Raw genomic sequence first — 21,152 nt, 5'->3', positions numbered from 1 at the left:
CACATATGTGAATCATATGAAAATAATTTCATATGATTTGCATATGAATGGTTTATGTGTTTGTCAAGCCATTTACATATGTGAATCATATGAAAAGGGTATCATATGTAAATAATATGAAACAGATATGTGTGTTCTCTTTCAATATTTTTCACATTCTTGTACACATTTAAAAATCAGGTATTTCTGCTTTAGATAAAAATTCATTACATTATGATTATCTTTCTTCCTTGGTTAAATATTTTAAATATCTTATAATGCTTACACAACTTTTTTGATAAAATTATTTTCATCAAGAAAATAACTTATTTGTCACAGTATACATTCTTAACAAGAAAATATACAAACAAGTCAGTAGCATTTGTCGATACATGTATTTAACATAATTCTAAAATGAGTACAAATTATAAGATTTCAGCAAAATGATTAAGTAGTTAAACATGTATACATGTACAAATGAATAACATGATTAGGTCATGTACTTGTATAAAAATACTAAAAGTGATATGAAAGTGTCCACAGCAAAATTGAAACATCAGCAATAACATTTGTCATGTATTCTCTACTGTAAATTTATGAAAAATCAAATTATTTGATATTCCAGCATCAAATCAAATTATTTGATATTCCAGCATCAAATGGGAAATCTTTACAGGTCAAATTCAGACAAGATTGTGTACATCCTCTCCATTTCATAATAATTCCATATGTTTCCTTGTTCTTTTTCCTTCTGTATCTTTCAATGTTTTCAGTTGTCCTCCCTCTGATCTTCCATAACCATTTTGAAAATCTCTTTGAACTGTACAAAAAATGCAAATCCACCAGTTCTCCCCTTCCTGAACAATTTCTTTGTGGCACAGAATGGTCTCTACAAAAATTTTAAAAATAAAATTAAAATGACAAAATTACAAAATCAATTCTACAAGTTATATTACAGTAACTTATCATCAGCAAACAAATGTATTCCCAATTCATCGACACAGATATGACAAGAGATAAAACTAATGTTATACATGTATATGTTACACTAGGTGTTTTGTGGAATCCTATGATATAATTTGCAAGACAATTACACTGTTGGAAGATATGTTACATGATAAAGTCAACAAAAGCATTTTTTTTTTTATTTTGACAATTAAATTTGGAATGTTCAAATAGTATATATTAATTGAAATTCCCAAAAATTAAGAAGATTCTGACACAAATATATTACTTTTGGACAAAAAAACTACAGACAAGTAGATAGGCAGAAAAAACAGACTCCATGATTCCAGGATATCCCAGACTTTGTGGGAAGAATATAACAAAGTATATTAAACAGTGTATAGTTACCTTAACTTTGAAGCAAGCCTTGGATCTTTGGACTTTTTCTTATGAGAGGCTGACTGTATATTGAACCTGTAAAACAAATATTCACACAGTAGATATTTTCTAAGCATAACTAAAACTTAAACTACAAAAAAAAAAAGAGAGAGTACAAGTTTGTAGGTTCTCTCTATTCTTAAATATCTTACATTTTGCCTGAAACTAAGTTCTCTATAGTGTTGGAATTTTTTTTTTATAAATGTCAGTCAATGAATACATAGACGTAAATATTTAATGGATTAGCTGTCTGATGTACTTTTAACATATAGTTACATGCACATATATGTACCTTAAAAATTGACACTGTTATATATTTTTTGCTGAAATTCAAAAATTTAATTTACCCCCTGAAGTTATTGTATAGTTTCGTAGGTTTTAAAGAAAGAAAATTCAATTCATACTTACAATATTTATAAAAGTGCATTGGATTAAAATTGTTTCATAATGTAGAATAAAACTTCTATATTATTGAGTTGAATTTATTTTTGATGAAGCCGTGCAAACAATGTAGAATTATAAAGGAACAAAAAAAAATATCAAGAAATATTTTGTCATAAAGGAGTCATTACAGATGTACACTTTGATTTTTTATTGTAATATTTTTACCTTTAATATTGTGATGATGCAATCGTCTGTCAGAATCAGCATTAGGCAGTTAGGATCAATCGCCAGTATTATCAGATTTGGGCTTCTTGGACTTCATAAAAAAGCAACACTTTGACACTGAACTCAAGTTGTTGAATGCATCTATAGGCCATAAAAACAAACATCTGTCATTAAGTTGATGAAAGAATCGACTTGATAACGATCTCAACATACAACAACGCCAACTGCTATATAGGATTTCTACTTTCACTTTCAAATCAGTACGTAACAAAAGTAAAAACAAAAAACAAAAACAAAAAACAAACAAAGTAAAGCCTTTAACCTAACATGTAAATTGTAATGTTTACATACATTCAGAAACATATTCATCCAGAATTACTTTAATACGATACTTACAGATCCCTAATATTATGTAGGTTTGCGAAATGCTTTAATTTAACAATTACAAGTGATGAGAGTATTATAGAAATAAGTTCATACGAACCTGTAACCGTAATCAAAGGATATTTAAACAATATGAATTAGCCTAAAGGTCTTTATAAAAATGTTAGGAGATAACTTACTTTTTTCCAACACCCAACACTTCTGCTGCAGTAGTGACGTCAAACATGACGTACACTTTCATCCGATAAAAGTCAAAACCGGTCCGGAAAAAAAACCGGAATTATTTTGATTTTACTCAAGTAATAAACCAAACCTAAAGATTTGAATTAAAAGGCAAATTAATTTACAATTTATCAATTTTGTATGGGAAATGCATTATTATAGAAAAAAATCTTGAAAGTTTTTTTATAAGGGAGGGGGTGTTAAACAGAGTAAAACTTTACACAAGTAATTGCAAACAAATTCTTTTGAATTAATGTACATTTAAATCATTATTGATATATATTACGAAAATTGCAATTTTAATTGCATATACCAAGGGCAATTTAGTGAACTCTGTTTAATATAATTCTCATATGATCACTGTTTCATATGATTCTCATATGATCACTGTCAAAATATTCATAGGATTTTACCTGAGTATTACAAGGGCATATTAGTGAATTTGGTTTCATATGATTATCATATGATTCTCATATGACTAAGGTCAAAATATACATATGATTCTCATATGCAGGGTCTTTCATATTAGAATCAGATATATATATATATATATATACAATAATATGATATACATATGTGTAATCATATGAGAATCATATGATTAGCCACATATGATTCTCATATGATTGTATAAACATAGGATTCTCATATGATCCACATATGATCTTCATAAGAAAGGCAATGTATATGTGGATCATATGTGGCTAAATTGCCTATGTACAACACAACAAAATCTGTACTTTTTTAAATATTAAGGATAACGTTTACATGTGAAAGTGCAAAGATATGTCGATCTACGCGTCCAGAAATTCTTATGTTCAATAATTTCCAAATTAAATTTCTTATTATAATTATATGTGAAATGCGTCGGAAACATAAATCATGTTATACCTAAGATTTGAGATAATACTTAATTAATCTGTATCCAAAAACCTTTATTTATTTTATGTGTTTTTAAAGTACATGTATAAAGATAAATGAATAGACAAACTATTCATAGTATTAGAAATATAGATGTATTATCATGAGATTGGTTTTCTTTTTTTTTTTTTTTTGGTTTTTTTTTTTTTTTTTTTTTTTTGGTTTTTTTTTTTTTTTTTTTTTTTTTTTTTTTTTTGGTTTTTTTTTGTTTTTTGTTTTTTGCAGATAACTTTGGATATGAATTTTCAGTAACTGTTTGACAAAGTTTAAGCTTTGTTCGGGAACCTTTCGTAAGGTCTTTGCTTCTGAGCATTTTCCAACAGAAATTGATTGATTTAAAAAGGAGATCAAGGATTCAGATACCTTTGGGTCGGTATATGATGGGTACATCAGATGAAACCCAGACATTGCATTATGGACAAGTATTCGTTCAGTACTCAAAAGAACCTAGCTATATATAGTCATCCACAAAAAGATCTTCGAATTGTTCTAGGTTAAGTTGTTGTGGCGAAAAACCCCTGTTTTCATCCTGGGGATATCAGGATATTTGAAGCAGTAGATAATCCCTATCTTACGCATATGGTAGATTGCATTGTTTTCCTTCAGCTTGAGTCGAGACCTCATTCTGACGAAATGTCTGGATCAGATCTGGATGGTGACGAATATTTCGTATGCTGGGACGAGCGGCTTTACGCATTTGAGAATGTAGATCCAATGGACTTTCCTAAAGCAAAAAAGACGAAATTGGAGAGAGACGTTCAGTTGTCAGATATTGCTGATTTCTTGGCCGAATTACATAAAAATGACAATTTAGAAATCATAGCTAATGCTCATCTTGCTTTGGCAGATAGTGAACCAGAAGGCAATTTTTCTTCTCGCTGTCTAGATTAATTAGCTAAAATCCATTCTGAAGCTGTTGATTTTCCAAAAACTGGGATATGCCCACTTATACGCATAGATAAACGCCCCCAGGATTATCCAGATTTCATGGGGGAAAAAGATAAAATTCATTATTTCTCCTTTAAAGTTATAGGAAAACTTTTCAATCAGTGTCGATTATTTCTCGATAACAACGATACAGAAGAAACTCCCGAGTTTCTAATTGATGATGATTTAACTATCCCTTTAACGAATAGAGTACTTGAAGAGGCAATTTTTCAAAGAACAATTTACAATGAAGAGTTGCAGGATATAATGAGCATGTATGGATTGGAAAACGAATTTGAAGCAGTCACTGGTTTGATATAAGCAATAAAACGGAAAAGAGGTTGCTTAAAAAACGAAGAATTTCAGATTGGAAAAATAGTTCGTGAGAAAGTTTCATTGCTAATGCAAAAGACAAGAAAGATTTTCTTTGGAGAATTTGGAGGAGAGAAAAACAAAAATGACCTTGCATTGCAGACAGTTGTCAATATGAAGGCTTCTGCGAGGTACACAGCTACATACAAAATGTCAAATCCAAAATTCTTACGTTTTCCTTGGATTGTGGGAGATATTCTATGTAAGATGACGAAAAAACGGGGACAAATCACCGCTATTGAGGAAGTTAATCTATCTCTACAACGACGATGGAAACTGACAGAGGAAGAACGAAGAATTATTTTTCGTAGGATACAATATTTACGAAAACAAGTTGAACAAAAATTTCAAAAATCCACCTTTTTAGAATGGATTGATTTATTCGAGAATGGAGTTGTTACACCCAGAGATTTCAATGCCGTTCTCATAGTGAAAAGCAAGGAATATAAACAAAATGCTTTAGCAATGCGAGCTCTTGCCTCTGATGTAAGAAATGAAAAATTTAAAAGTGATTGTTTTTACCTGATCAAGTTAGCAAATGGTAGGCTCGATTCTGTTAGACAGTCAGCTGATGAACTGATCGTTAATTTGATTAGATCCCTAACTTGCTTTCTGAAACAATACAAATTAATAATAAACCATGTAGCCCAAATCAATAATAAACTGATGCCGATTTAACTATCCCTCAAACTGATAGAGTACGTGAAGATGCAATTTTGCAAAGAACAATTTACAATGAAAAGTTACAGAAGATAATGATTATGTATGGATTGGAAAGCGAATTTGAAGCAGTCACTGGTTTGATAAAAGCAATAAAACGGAAAACAGGTTGCTTAAAAAATGAAGAATTTCAGATTGGAAAAATAGTTCGTGAGAAAGTTTCATTGCTAATGCAAAAGACAAGAAAGATTTTCTTTGGAGAATTTGGAGGAGAGAAAAGCAAATATGCCCTTGAATTTGAGAAAGTTGTCAATATGAAGGTTTCCGCATGGTACACTGCTACATGCAATATGCCAAATCCAAAATTTTAAAGTTTTCCATGGATTGTGGCAGATATTCTCTGTAAGATGAAGAAAAAACGGGGGAAAATCACCTCTTTTGAAGAAATTAATACGTCTCTTGAACGACGATGGTTACTGACAGAGGAAGAACGAAGAATTAATTTTCATAGGATACAATATTTATGAAAACAAGTTGAATAACAATTTCCAAGATCCATCTCTTTAGAATGGATTGATTTATTCGAGAATGGAATTGTTATATTCAAAGATTGCTATGCATTTCTGAGATTAAAAAGCAAGGATGATAACAAAAATACCATAGCCATGCGAGCTCACGCCTTTGATGTAAGAAATGAAAAATTTAAAAGCGATCGTTTTTACGTGATCAAGTTAGCAAACGGTAGGATCAAATTTGTTAGACTGACAGATGATGAACTGGTCGTTAATTTGAATAGATCCCTAACTTGCTTTCTGAAACAATACAAATTTATCATAAACCATGTAGCCCAAGTTTTGTACGATTATTTTAAGGAACAAATTTTACCCAACGTTCCCTCAGATATCTGCTTTCCATTATGTTTCTAAAGGAATTATTTTTGAATAGCGAAATGCTGAAGACATCATCCGAGGCCCATATTCTACTCAACTGTTTAAGAAATGTAAGGGATTTTGTGCACAATATATCCAAAATCAAAGACTTGCCTACAGGATCTCTGAAATGGCTAATAAAAAATAAGGAAGAAATAGTTACTAATTGCCTGGTTGAATACATGAAAGTTGCTCGTTCTTTATCTGTGGAATATTTTGATAAAGAAGAAATTTTAGAGTTTCAGTCCTTTGAATCTTTCACTTTCTCGGCTGAGTCTTTGAACATAATGCATTATGCCGTCGCATATGCAAAATCCAAATTGTCGCAAATCACTGGTGCCAATGTGTTTTTTCATAAAGTAAGTAATGGACCAACTAAGGCTGTGAAAATTGATGCACATGGGACCAAGGTCCAACGTGTACGATTTCGAAAGGCAATCTATGGCTTTTTGACAAAATCAAAAACGATTACCACTGCAAATCGTGGACAAACTGGGTACATCCCACTAATTATTTTTAGAATCGGTAGGAGAAGAAAGTAGTGCAGAAAAAATTACAAGTTCCTTAAATTGCAGACTTGCATAAAAAAAAATTGGGCAGGTGTACTTAACTGAGCCTTACACTTGTTGATAAGGAGTATCTTTCCTACCAAAAAAGCTTTGAAAATGTAATTTATCAAGAAGATCAGCCGAATTATTTTGTGTATTATACCGCCAGTGAGAATTCTGAAATTCCCCTACTTTCACTTTCATTTTTAGAGGTTCCCGCAGACAGACGCATTTTGCCGGAAAACGAATCTGACATGCCACCTCGAGATTTTAACCAAGGAAAGACAAGTTGATGTGCTTTGATTTGAGGGGTCACTCACTACTGAACGAAAATTAGGGACATCGCTATGAGAAGAAACGTTAACATTGTCGCCTAGGGGAAAACAATTAGTGGACTGTACCCAACTACAGTAAAAGAGATGTTTCAGTTTCATTTGAGGGTAGTGCGAATAATGAAGAGCATGTGACTTTTCAAAGATACAATGGACCCTGCCAAAACCAACACAGTCATGAAATTCGTTATCTCCCTTGCCTATGCCAAATATCTGAATCTCCGGTGTAACGTTGAATTTCGACCCGGGTTGAAAATTGACCCTTTTTCAACGTTGAATAGTGAGACCAAAGGTGTTGAATTTAGACCCTAGTCCGTTGACATGTTATGGTCGCTATATTGATCTTTTCACAAATATAACCTAACGTTGGATTAACATTATAGTGATCAGGTGGGCAGAACATCCCATCTAGTCAAATTCAGTTTCAAAATCAACAAAATTAAAAGCCTAAAAATTAGAATGAAACACATCGCTCAAAATGAATCCAACGTTAGGTTATGTTTGTGAAAAGATCAATATAGCGACCATAACATGTAAGTTTTGTGAAAAGATCAATATAGCGACCATAACATGTAAGTAATGCTGACTTTAAACAAAGTTGGTGAAATCCCTATAACAAACTTATCTGTCAGTAGCCGGCTCACTTTCTAGACACCAGGTTTCCAGGATTTTTGTTTTATGCCCTATTCATGGTTTTGTACATGTAGTTATTTAAGGAATGTTTTTAAGTTTTGTGTGAGTTATTGGTGTGTGAATCACACAGACTTGTCACGTAGGCATATTTCATGAAGCGCGCTAGCGCTTCATGAAAAATATGCCTACGTGCAAGTCTGTGTGATTCACACACCAATAATTCACAATCAACTTAAAAACATTCCTTATATTTACATTTTACAGGTTTGGAAGTATCGAAAATATACTCAATATTTGAATTTCTCGCTGCCCTATATTGTTATTCTTTTACTAACGTGGCTGTAGCCCTATTGTGACGTCACGGTAACGCACGTTTCTCCGTGTATATTTCTACGCGTGAGTATACACGAAAATTATTTTCAAATCAATTTCACTGTTGGCTTAGTAGAAAAAAAACACAGCGAATGTAAATATTCATGGATGTGGATTTTAGAAAATATTGTCAAAAATAAATATAGAGATACTGATAAATCCCGTAAAACAACTTCCCAAATGTTCAAACTCTGAGGTGGGTTCAATATTCAACAGGGTCTATTTTCAACTCGTTGAAGTCATCGGGGATAAAAAAAAATAAATCTCAAGCTGTTGAAAAATGACCCCGGGTATGAATTCAACGACTTTTGGTCTCAATTTTCAACATTGAAAAAACACCCCTGGTTCAATATTCAACGTTGAAAAATGAACCGCGGGTCAATTTTCAACTGGGGTCAATATTCAACGTTACACCGGCATGTATTGATTTCTTTGAAAACACTTTTTCCATGCAATGAGAAAAGCTCAAGGAAGAATATAACCCAGTCTTTCATGGTAATTTATCTATAGTGCTATCATTTGGAACTTTTTATGTTATGAACATAGGTAAAAGTGTAATGACATTGGAATCGAACAAATATTTGCAAAGCTTTGAAGAAAGACTTTCACGTCTTTTATCATCCAGACAGAAAAGGTTATTCGCCCGCCTTTCTTACTCGTCTTCTTTCCTTCCAATCAGTACCCATTCATACAACTTGAATAAGATTCTTGAAATGAATTTTCAAAAGGTAAATACGCAGAGAGAGGTGAAAGTTAGACTTTCACATGAGAAAATGTGTGATCTAGATGAGCATATGAATTTTCGTCAATATACACATGCAATGCTCCTCAAATAAAGTGGTTAATGTATCAAATTTTTCTCCTGCGGAAAGGGCATATACGTACTGGAAATCAAATAAGTGTTAGATGCAAATTGCAATCTTTTAGAACTCTGAATAGAGAAGCAATTGAAGCATTGGAAGGGTACGAAAGCCTTCTTGATATTGGAACACATATTGTAAAAAACCATAACAATTTTATCGTGAACAGTGATGACATTAAATTCATAAGAGAGAAGAAACAGATATTTACATTTACAAAAATTTAAACATTGACGAAGAAATATGCCGTGCAATACGTGTAGAAGTATCAAAAGTCAAGGAATATGAAGTTAGATTTTGTCAGTGTAAAAAGATATCATAAAAACAGAGCTGGCAAATATACCGGAAATTCCGGATATAAATTCATCAGACGAAGAAGTAAAACATTATTCGAAACAATTATGGAGTATTGCACTTTATTTTGGAAAACTGCTTGACGATTAGAAAGAGACACGTATACAAAGATATATATATATATATATATATATATATACATACATATATATATATATATATATATATATATATATATATATATATATATATATATATATATATATATATATATATATATATATATATATATATATATATATATATATATATACTTGTTACTCGTATACAGAAATTAAACCAAGTAACTTCAAGGATCTAAAATCATTTGCTAAATAAGATAATTTAGATTTCATGTCAAACTTCGTTATACCACTCCTAAATTTAAGAATTTCAGTGATGCACATACTTGATTTTTTTTATTCAAACAATAAAATGTCTTTCTTTGTTTGTTATTACTGGAATGAACGGAAGCAGCTGTTGCAGAAAAAATACATAACCCGCGTAAGCGGGTTATGTAATTTTTTCTGCAATAGCTGCGACCGTTCATTCCAGTAATAACAAACAAAGAAAGACATTTTATTGTTTATATTTATATCTGTTTAAATTATCATTTTAAGTAGGATTAAAAATATTAATTATTGTGTTAATGATGCGAACGCCTTTGTGCATTTCATTGATGGAACGGCCACTGATCAAGAAATCTGTACAGTTGATATGCCTAATGTAGGTCATGCAGTGATGAATGCAATGGGTTTTCTTAAGAAATAAAGAGGAAAATATTCAGTGGATGTAAATATTTCATTATAAACAGTCGAGTGACTAATCTAGTCTAGTCTTTTTAAACGATGTGATGATGTTTTTTTATAAATTTATTGAGTATTTGTTGAGTCATATTAGATGCAACAATGTTTTAATGATATGCTGAATTTTGTTTTTATATCAATGTAGACATGCTGAACATGTTATGTAAATCATAATTGAAACTAGAGGTACTGTGAGCGATGAGCTCACTAAATGATACCCCCCGCCTCCCATATGGTTATAACTGGTGAAAAAGTCCATGTTTTCCTGTGGCCGGGAAACTCAAAATACGTCTCAGATCAAAAAGTAAAATAGGATGTGCAGATAGGCAATATGTAATAAGGATTCTGTGAAAGTTTCATCAAATTCATTCAGTGGTACGAGAGGAGTTGTGGATAAGAGATGGATACCCCAAAGCGTAACAGACGGACGGACGGACGGACGTACAGACAGACAGACGTACAGACGGACGGACGGACGGACGGACGGAATTAACGATTACTATATACCCTCCCGCTTTTCAAGCGGGGGGTATAATGAAGGCTGAATGCACAGCAGCAGCTTAAACACAATATGTTTTACGTATGGATTGATTGTTGTGTATCTTCGTGCTTTTTTGTTAAAATTGTACAACGATAAAGGTAGATTCTTATTATGTATCTTGACATGTCACTTTTTGAAATAAAATAAGTAGATTCGAAACATTATGATAACTTTTTGGAAAGATACAAAAGGATATGCCGCTCTCTAGAGTACGTTATTTAGAGTACTTTGTTCAGTAATGTATAGAATCATATTTAAAATGTTTCCTTTTTCTCCAACAATGCTTTTAAAAAGCAAGACTTCAATGTACAATTCCAAATTCATTCGATGTGATTTTCTATAATGTTTTGAATTAATTATAAGTTATAGACTTGAATATATATTTTCAGATTTTATTTTACTTTCCTTCTTTTGCAGTTCCCCAAACTCGAAAATCCTATTTCGGGGGGGGGGGGGGGGGGGGGGGAGGGTGGAAGTTTTTTCTTATAGGTAAGTGGCCGTTTTCACAAAAAATCTTACGACTTAGATAAAAACTTGACTCATCTGTAATTTCTTGTTTGATCAAGATACGAAAAATTTTTCTAAAAAATTTCTTGCAATGTAACCTAATGGAAAAGAAATAAGTAAGAATCTTGTTACTTAAAACAACTCAGATACTTCTTAGAGAATAGAAACTGTTTTGGTTTAGTCGTAAGATTTTTTGTGAAAAGGGCCAAAGGTCTATATTTCTTTGAAAGATATATGAAAAATACCTTAAAATATGTTGTTTTTCTTTTAAATCTGAGAACAGTCGCTAATGTTTAATTTTATTTAATATATCAGGATTCCAAATTTGAAAAAGAATTTTAATCTTTTTGGACCAATCACGTATATTCTTAAAACACTTCAGATCTATTCAGTCATCATATATCTTTCAAATTTTATTATATATATGCTATAATCTCCGCACACGCAATTGAATTCATTCATTGTATTTTATATATCTAAACTTGGGCTAATTTAGATGATTTTTACGTGTATAGAAATGTCAAATACACGAAGTCCATTATGTTAAATTATCCCACGTTTCCAACTTTCGTTGATGTCCCTGGCATACTTTGCTAACTAGATAGTGATTCCTTATATACTCGATTCTCATTATATCGCGGGTTTCATTGTATCGCAGTATATTGCAAAAATTCGGATACATTGCTTATATTCTTTTTTATTGATGGACAATCGTATGTTGTCTGAATGTTTACAATTTTGATGATTAAGATGTATGGAACATCGGTTTGAAAAAAAAAATATTCATATAAAACGTAATTTTACAGATTTCCAGTGATGTTTCATTAAATTTAGACTATTAAATTTATTACCTAGTAAAATTTTTAAATAAATGCATCTTTTAAAACTGTTTAGTTTGTACAATTGTTTATTTTCATGTAGAATTACATCGTAAATTCAAAAATATAAATTGACGTCCATGTCAGCTAAAAGCATCCATGTTTTCCTATACCGCAATACAATAAGACTCTCCAACTTAGGAGGTAAATAAGACTTCCTGTTTAAAAAATAGACCATATAAATTAAACGATGCAAGCTTGGAAAATAATTTGACACTAAAAAGTTAGGCTATAGTTAGAATTATTAATATCATTTGATATCAGTTAAATTAAAAATTTTAAATTATACTTCTTATGCAAAAAAAATTAAGTACCGCGATATAATGAGACACCAGTATACATCTTTTTCATTATGAAATAAAATTGTTAATTTACTTTTTAAGAAATGTTGACTAATAGATTTAAATCCAAGAGGCCACCCATGTCAAGCCCTCGCCTACTGACATCATGCACAAAGACGGCCACACGAGATTTACATATGTATTTGGCTTCTTTACCTTCAGACACAAATACAGGAAATCAACTCCGCTAACATTCAAAGAGTTATCACAGAGAAAACAAATAGAAACAAATAGGGAATATTGTGGTTTAAATTCAACAAAATATTTCCGTCAAGAGATTATTTTTACTGATTTTTATTTTCCAGTTTTCCAACATTATCACAAGATAAATAAGTACAGATGTCTCTCTATGACGCGAAAACTATTTTATCCACATGTTATCGGACAGTATCATGCTTAACATTGTTCTGTTGCGCAATATTAACTTTAAATATTACCTTTTATTCCTTCTACACATATTTGGATGGTCAAAAACAAGAAGTAAAAATAATTGAACAAATTTATCCCAATCGGTTGATCGGACTTCATTTGTTTTATTGTTCCTTTTATGTTTTAGAATATGGGCTGGCATAGTATAACGAGAGCGGATTTTAAATGTCTCTTTAATGTCTTTTTGAAATCCTTTATTTCTAAATATCATCATGCTGTAAATAAAATTTGAAGCACTATACATGCCATTGCGATATGTTTACAAGTTATTTAAACCTAGCTAATAGACATGTTTATTTGCATAAATTAAGCTATAGTGTTCGCTTACATGCAACCAACCCATTTTAAAGGATAAAATAAAAGAATATTTTCAAAGAACTTGATTTGAAACATTCCTGAACAGTTTCATGAATATTTCTGATCATGTTAAACGAGATAAGATATATACAACTAGAAACGGGAAAGTTCATCCTACTGTCCAAAAATTATTTCTTACGAAATGTTGTCAACAGTCTCCCTAGAAAAATTGTCCACCAAAATATGGCTGATTAAATATTGCCTTATACTCTTCGTAATTTAACGCCAATCTATCAATCCCCAAAAAGTTTCCAATTTCTTTAGGAATTAAAAAACTATGATTTATACATCTCTCTCTCTCTCTCTCTTTATTCTGATCTCATCCACTGATCTAAATATATCTAGATCTTTCCCATTCCGCAATTAATTGAATAATTCAGTTGATAATTAGTTACATTGCATTCTAACTTTAACGCCAAAGAAGACAAAACACGCAGCAGTTACATACACAGATAAACTTCCGATCAATTTTCAAAAAATCATTGTCACATGTATGGCTAATCGCGATCTATACCCTGACCTAGAAATATCAATATTTGTATTTTTTAAAAGGCATACGGATAAATATGCATGTTTTACGCAGTTAATTTTTAAGTTTCGTTTTAAATTCTTAGTAATTGATATTATGCCTGGTAACGATCAAATTAAGATAAATTTTCGTTATACATGTATATTCCTGATAATCGAGACAAGATCAGAATTTAAAGACTCCAGATGTAAACGAAAAAGGCAAATTCGTTGAAGATGGCGGAGAATAAAGATGGCAATGATACTAACCAAAGAAGGAGAGAACATTTTAACGTTAAAGTGTTTTATCTTAAAAGCGAGGAATCGGTGGAGGAATTTATTATGAAGTTCCCTAGAACAATCAACGTCGTTGAATCAAAGAGAGAAGAAATCAGTAAGTTTTAATATATGCTTTATTTATAGATGTTTTTCTTTAAATAAACTTCTTAATAATGTGTGTTTGAGAATAAAGATTTAAATTTGATATTAGTATGCATTATATCGTATTTAACAGGTCGGAGAGATTACTCGAAATCGGGTATTATCCGTGAAATCGCGTATAATACCCGATATTATGGTATCGCTGAATCCGCGAAATCGGGTATAGGAGCTGTAATCACCTAATAAAACTTAAACAATGGGATGGTGCATTGTAGCAACCTCTAATGATAAAACGCCGCTTAATGATAGAAATAGCATTAAGCGTTGCAATTGCAACGCTTAATGCCATAAATTATTGCATTAATAGCTGACATCATCAACCGCTAATGCTTAATCGCCACTTAATGATAGAATTATATCATTAAGCGTCACAAATGCATTGCAACATAGACGCTTAATGAAACAAGCAAATATCGACATATTCGACGCTTAATGATACACACTTATGTATCATTAAGCGTTGCAGTTGCAACCCTTAATGATATAAAATTTAGAAATCGCTTGTAATATCTAAGAGAAACACACATCCACCTTTCCTGAACAATGAGATATCACTTGTCAAATGTTTATATATACCCTTGTGCTATATAAATGGTTATTATTGAAGTTTTACTGTGTTTTCTATCTAGTCAAGGGCACAGGTACTTGTGGACAGGACACCCCCCCCAATATTGAACCCCTTGAGCTTATTGGATTTTTAAAAAAAATTATATTTATTACACTTACTCATCATGTGTACAATATGAAAAAATTGTCAAATTCCCAAAACAATCGCTCTACAAAAAATATACCCACTATACATTATAAGAAGGAAAGGTATGCCACTCCGGTTTGTTTACGTTGTACCCCCAATGGTCTTAAGGTTTAAAAAACATGTATTTATTTTATTTTAACCTAAAATGTCGATTCACATCGTCTCTGCATATATTTCTGTCTTAGTTCATTCTATTGGTAATCTGCATATCGTAAGAATCCCACAATATCTGATTATCTCCTTAAACAGTTTTCCAGTCAGAACGTTGAAATTTCCCTAGTTAACTGCATAGAGAATGTTTTACTTATTAGGATAACATCCAAGAGAGTTTTGTATGACGTAATAATCTCTCTCGGGTTTTATCATATATTTTCTATGCACTTCCGTTGCTTTTACTAAAGGAAATTTGAAACCGGAGTGGCATACCTTTCTCCCTTATAATGTATAGTGGGGTAATTTTTTTGTGGAGCGATTGTTTTGAAGTTCTGACGATTTTTTTCATTTTGTACACATGACGAATGAGTATTATAAATATAATTTAAAAAAAAAAAGTTCAATAAGCCCCGGGGTTGAAAATCGGGGGGGGGGGGGGGTCCTGTCCACAAGTACCTGTGGTCAAGGGAACGTCGTTAAGCCCCGGATGTCTAAAGAGACAGATAGTTAGAAGAAAGAGATACAAACAAAGTGATAAATAAAATGATATTCAAGTCCTTTTAAAAGAACAATTTTTTTTACTAAAAATACAGAACCAAACAAGCAATTAAATTCCTTTTAATTTGATACAATGATTTTAATACTCATCAACTCATCATAAAATAAAATATATTAAAGTATTCCAAACTTTGTATTTTAGATTTGATACAGCTTAACACATGTCACTGTTAACGTTTCAGATATACGTATCGAGAAATAAATTCATAATTTTCACTTCATTTGTATTTTTAATCTGCTTCGCTTCTCCAAATTTCGATAAAGAGAGATTGACAATTTATTTTTAAGTATATTAAACACAAAGAATACAAATGAATGCAATATATTGTATAATATAATTATTATTTTGAGAAAAGGTTCATTCATCTTTTATTTGTTATCAGTTTTACTTAAATACATTACTGTGGAATGATTATTTAAGAATCATTTTTGAAAACTAGTACATGTATATAATTATCAAATTATGAAAAATATGTCGAATGAAGTAGATGAAGCTGATGTTTTTAAAATTCTAAATGATGCATACTTCATTTTGTAGTATATTTGCCTGTCTGTCTGTCCGTCTGTCTGTAAACAATTTTTTCAAAATGCTACTCCTCCTGCAGTTTTGGTCTGATTTCAATATAACTTGGCACACAGAAGACTACTATTGATACTTAAGTTTTGCATCGGTTTTTGATTTGTGCCTTAGTTACTAAAGATATAAATAATATAATAAAATGCTACTTATCCAACATTTTTTGTCTGATTTCAAAATAACTTAGCTCACATGTAAACTACACTTAAAGATATATGTTTTTGATTTCGATCAAAGGTGTTGCTTTGGTTACTAAAATAGAAATTTCTGTGAAATTCATTCAAAATGTTACTCCTCCTACAGTTTTAGTCAGATTATGATATAATTTGGCATGCAAGTAAACTATACTGGCAAACACTATCATCAGTTTCTTGTTTTTGAGTTTGTTGATTGATGTTGCCATGATAATAAAATAGAAAATTCTGTAAAATTTTATTGAAAGCTATTACTACAGTTGTAGTTTTATTGCAATCTTGCCACAAAAATAGATTTAATTAAGGACTGTCATTCTATTGATAGCTTTTATAAAGTTTTAAGCCCCAATTGCTACTTTTTTCTTCTTTCATTTTAGGTAAGTACAGACGAGTAGAGCTACAGTCTCGACAGAGATATATTTTTTCTTTAGATATATGACTAAGTTTACATCTGACTAATATCTAAAAAAAATAGATTTAAATGGATATTTTTTTTGGTACACGAGAGACCCTTTTTATTAATACATGTACTAGTATTTATTTCTAGTATATTATTTTTTTTTCCAGAAAAATGGTCCTGTTCCTAAAAAATGTTGGAGCCTTTTTTTTAATCTTAACCATGAAATGTAATGAAATATTAAGAATAAGTCTTTTCTATTGTTAATTAAATTCCAAAGTTTTCACTGTAGTAAATCAAAGTTTCAAATTTTTTACTATAGCAAATCAAAGTTCCAAAGTTTTCACTATAAATGGTAAATTTAAGTTCTAAATGTTTACTTTGGTACTATAGTTAACTAAAGTAAACAATAGTTTACTGTAGTATTTTTTTAAGGATGTGTTTTGATTTTTTTTACACCAGCCGTGAAATTATCCTATAAATTTTAGTTTGTTGTGTAATGTAACATCTCCGACTTTCTCATCACAATAAAACAAAAAGCCGATCAAACTACGTTGTAATTTAATGGAAGTTTTCAATTTAAGGAGAAGTAATGAGACAAAGTATGTTTGTAAGCGTTGGGATGGGGTGGGGAAGGGGTTATTTACATTAATAAATATTTTATGTTGGTTTAGGTAGGATTCTTCTCATATTTCTTGTATTTGAAAATTAATGAAATGTTCACAGAATCAAGAGGACAATACGTATTTGTGATGCTATCAGTTAGAATAGATTGATTTGACTGTTTTATATTAGAGGCAAGGCCAGGTCAAGGTCATTGCCTCTTTCATTTTTTAATAATATCATGTTTTGTATCTCTTTGAATAAGATGCAAAATATTCATATTTTACATTCTCTTCTGATTTCTACATTGTTTTCAAAATGTTTAAAATATAGGTACACCAAAAAAATAGTGAGATAGACCGTTCAGAGGATTATCCATAAGGGTTATATAAGAAAAATGAACCTTTGGTATCTTGTCCAAATGGTTTGTAAGGTATCCTTACATATGTATTTTTTGCGAGGATTTTTATTTACGTACCTACTATTCAATGACAATCTCTTAAGAAAAATTATATATTTTTGAGGAACGTGTCGTCTGACCTTAACATTTAACCAGAAATCTCTGTCAAGACTGTAGCTCAACTGGTTCGTACTTATAACAAAGGATCAGAAAAGAAGCCATTACAATCAGACCAAATCTGTAGAGGGAGTAGCGTTTTAAAGGAATTTCACAGAAATTTCTATTTTTACTAATCAAGACAACAACTTTTATCTAAATCAAAAACAGATGCACAATTTTATGTATCTAAGTGTAGTCTACTTGTGTGCCAAGTTATATCGAAGTCAAACAAAAATTGTAGGACAAGTAGTGTTTTAAAGAAATTTCACAGAAAATTTTATTTTTAGTAAACATGGCAATACTGTTCATCGAAATCAAAAACCGATGAAATATCTTATGTATCTTTGTGTGCCAAGTTATATTGAAATCAGACCAAAACTGAAGTAGGAGTAGCGTTTAAAAAAATTTTACAGACAGACGGACGGGCGCATTACTATCGGAAAAGCTCTTCTATAGTCTCTGACCAGTAGAGCTAAAAATTACTGTTTCCAATAATGCGATCCCTACTTGTACTTCAAAAGATTATTTTTTTTTTATTTTTGCACAAAAAGATACCACCATATATGGCCTATAAGATCATATTATCAAATTGATAATTTAAGTAAAATGGATATATGCTAATCCGAATATCCTCTATTTTCCCTAAATTTTTAGGATTTATTAGTTATTTTTTTATACTTCCTATACATGTATTTAATTTTTTCCAATTTTCACATATAGTAAAGTTGGCACATTAAGGTACAAAATGATACAAAAACTTAATGATAGAATTATATCATTAAGCGTCACAAATGCATTGCAACATCGACGCTTAATGAAACAAGCAAATATCGACATATTCGACGCTTAATGATACACATTTGTGTATCATTAAGCGTTGCAGTTGCAACCCTTAATGATAAAAAATTTAGAAATCGCTTGTAATATCTAAGAGAAACACACATCCTCCTTTCCTGAACAATGAGATATCACTTGTCAAATGTTTATATATACCCTTGTGCTATATAATGGTTATTATTGAAGTTTTTCTGCATGTGTTTTCTATCTATTCAAGGGCACAGGTACTTGTGGACAGGACACCCTCCCCCCCCAAAAAAAATATATATATTGAACCCCTTGGGCTTATTGGATTTTTTAAAAAATTATATTTATTAAACTTATTCATCATGTGTACAATATGAAAAAATTGTCAAAATCCCAAAACAATCGCTCTACAAAAATATACCCACTATATATTATAAGGGAGAAAGGTATGCCACTCCGGTTTGTTTACGTTGTACCCCCACTGGTCCGTGGGTTTAAAAAAATGTATTTATTTCATTTCAACCTAAAATGTCGATTCACATCGTGTCTGCATATATTTCTGTCTTAGTTCATTCTATTGGTAATCTGCATATCGTAAGAATCCCACAATATCTGATTATCTCCTTAAACAGTTTTCCAGTCAGAACGTTGAAATTTCCCTAGTTAACTGCATAGAGAATGTTTTAATTATTAGGATAACGTCGGAGAGAGTTTTGTATGACGTAATAATCTCTCTCGGGTTTTATCATATATTCTCTATGCACTTCCGTTGCTTTTACTTAGGGAAATTTGAAACCGGAGTGGCATACCTTTCTCCCTTAGAATTTACAGTAGGGTATTTTTTTTTGTGGAGCGATTGTTTTTGGGTTTTGACGATTTTTTTTTTTTCATATTGTACACATGATGAATGAGTGTAATAAATATAATTTAAAAAAAAAAAAGTTCAATAAGCCCCGGGGTTGAAAATCGGGGGGGGGGGGGGGGGGTCCTGTCCACAAGTACCTGTGGTCAAGGGAACGTCGTTAAGCCCCGGATGTCTAAAGAGACAGATAGTTAGAAGAAAGAGATACAAACAAAGTGATAAATAAAATGATATTCAAGTCCTTTTAAAAGAACAATTTTTTTTACTAAAAATACAGAACCAAACAAGCAATTAAATTCCTTTTAATTTGATACAATGATTTTAATACTCATCAACTCATCATAAAATAAAATATATTAAAGTATTCCAAACTTTGTATTTTAGATTTGATACAGCTTAACACATGTCACTGTTAACGTTTCAGATATACGTATCGAGAAATAAATTCATAATTTTCACTTCATTTGTATTTTTAATCTGCTTCGCTTCTCCAAATTTCGATAAAGAGAGATTGACAATTTATTTTTAAGTATATTAAACACAAAGAATACAAATGAATGCAATATATTGTATAATATAATTATTATTTTGAGAAAAGGTTCATTCATCTTTTATTTGTTATCAGTTTTACTTAAATACATTACTGTGGAATGATTATTTAAGAATCATTTTTGAAAACTAGTACATGTATATAATTATCAAATTATGAAAAATATGTCGAATGAAGTAGATGAAGCTGATGTTTTTAAAATTCTAAATGATGCATACTTCATTTTGTAGTATATTTGCCTGTCTGTCTGTCCGTCTGTCTGTAAACAATTTTTTCAAAATGCTACTCCTCCTGCAGTTTTGGTCTGATTTCAATATAACTTGGCACACAGAAGACTACTATTGATACTTAAGTTTTGCATCGGTTTTTGATTTGTGCCTTAGTTACTAAAGATATAAATAATATAATAAAATGCTACTTATCCAACATTTTTTGTCTGATTTCAAAATAACTTAGCTCACATGTAAACTACACTTAAAGATAACAGTTTTGATCATTTACAAAAATAACACTATTTACGGATTTTTGGCTCAAATCTGTACTTGGATTTGAAGCATTTAAAAGCAAACATAGTTCTAGTATGTGTGAAAAATCTAATTTATTTGATACATTTTGAAACTTTAGTCCCTTATTATTAATTTAACTTACATTTAAAAATTTCGTCTAGTCTTTGATTGCGTAAAAATTATAGCTAAACTCAATGTTCTAAAATAATTTTAAGAGGCAGAAAAAGAATATTTCATACGCCACTATTCAGCCAAAAATATAGTCCCTGCTAGTTTTCAAACGCAGTCTACCCTTTCTATTTCAAGTTGTATAATTATAATGTAGAAAGAAAAATATGGTCTTTTAAACCTCTTACATCTAAAT

At 30.9% G+C, this 21,152-nt stretch overlaps 1 long non-coding RNA gene across 1 annotated transcript; it reads right to left on the bottom strand.

Moving 5' to 3' along the window:
• Nucleotides 1–661: 661 nt before the first annotated feature.
• Nucleotides 662–2,186, bottom strand: LOC134240360 (uncharacterized). Its single transcript, XR_009986420.1, has 3 exons — nt 1,972–2,186; nt 1,333–1,398; nt 662–868 (listed from the first exon to the last, which is right to left on the bottom strand). It is a non-coding gene; the product is annotated as an uncharacterized LOC134240360 (long non-coding RNA).
• Nucleotides 2,187–21,152: the final 18,966 nt, after the last annotated feature.

The sequence above is a fragment of the Saccostrea cucullata genome, unplaced genomic scaffold (genome assembly GCF_032062105.1).
Source record: "Saccostrea cucullata isolate Sc308-1 unplaced genomic scaffold, CSIRO_AGI_Scuc_v1 ctg1103, whole genome shotgun sequence".
NCBI classification, from domain to species: Eukaryota; Metazoa; Mollusca; class Bivalvia; order Ostreida; family Ostreidae; genus Saccostrea; species Saccostrea cuccullata.
This window is presented reverse-complemented; position numbering and strand designations above follow the sequence as displayed.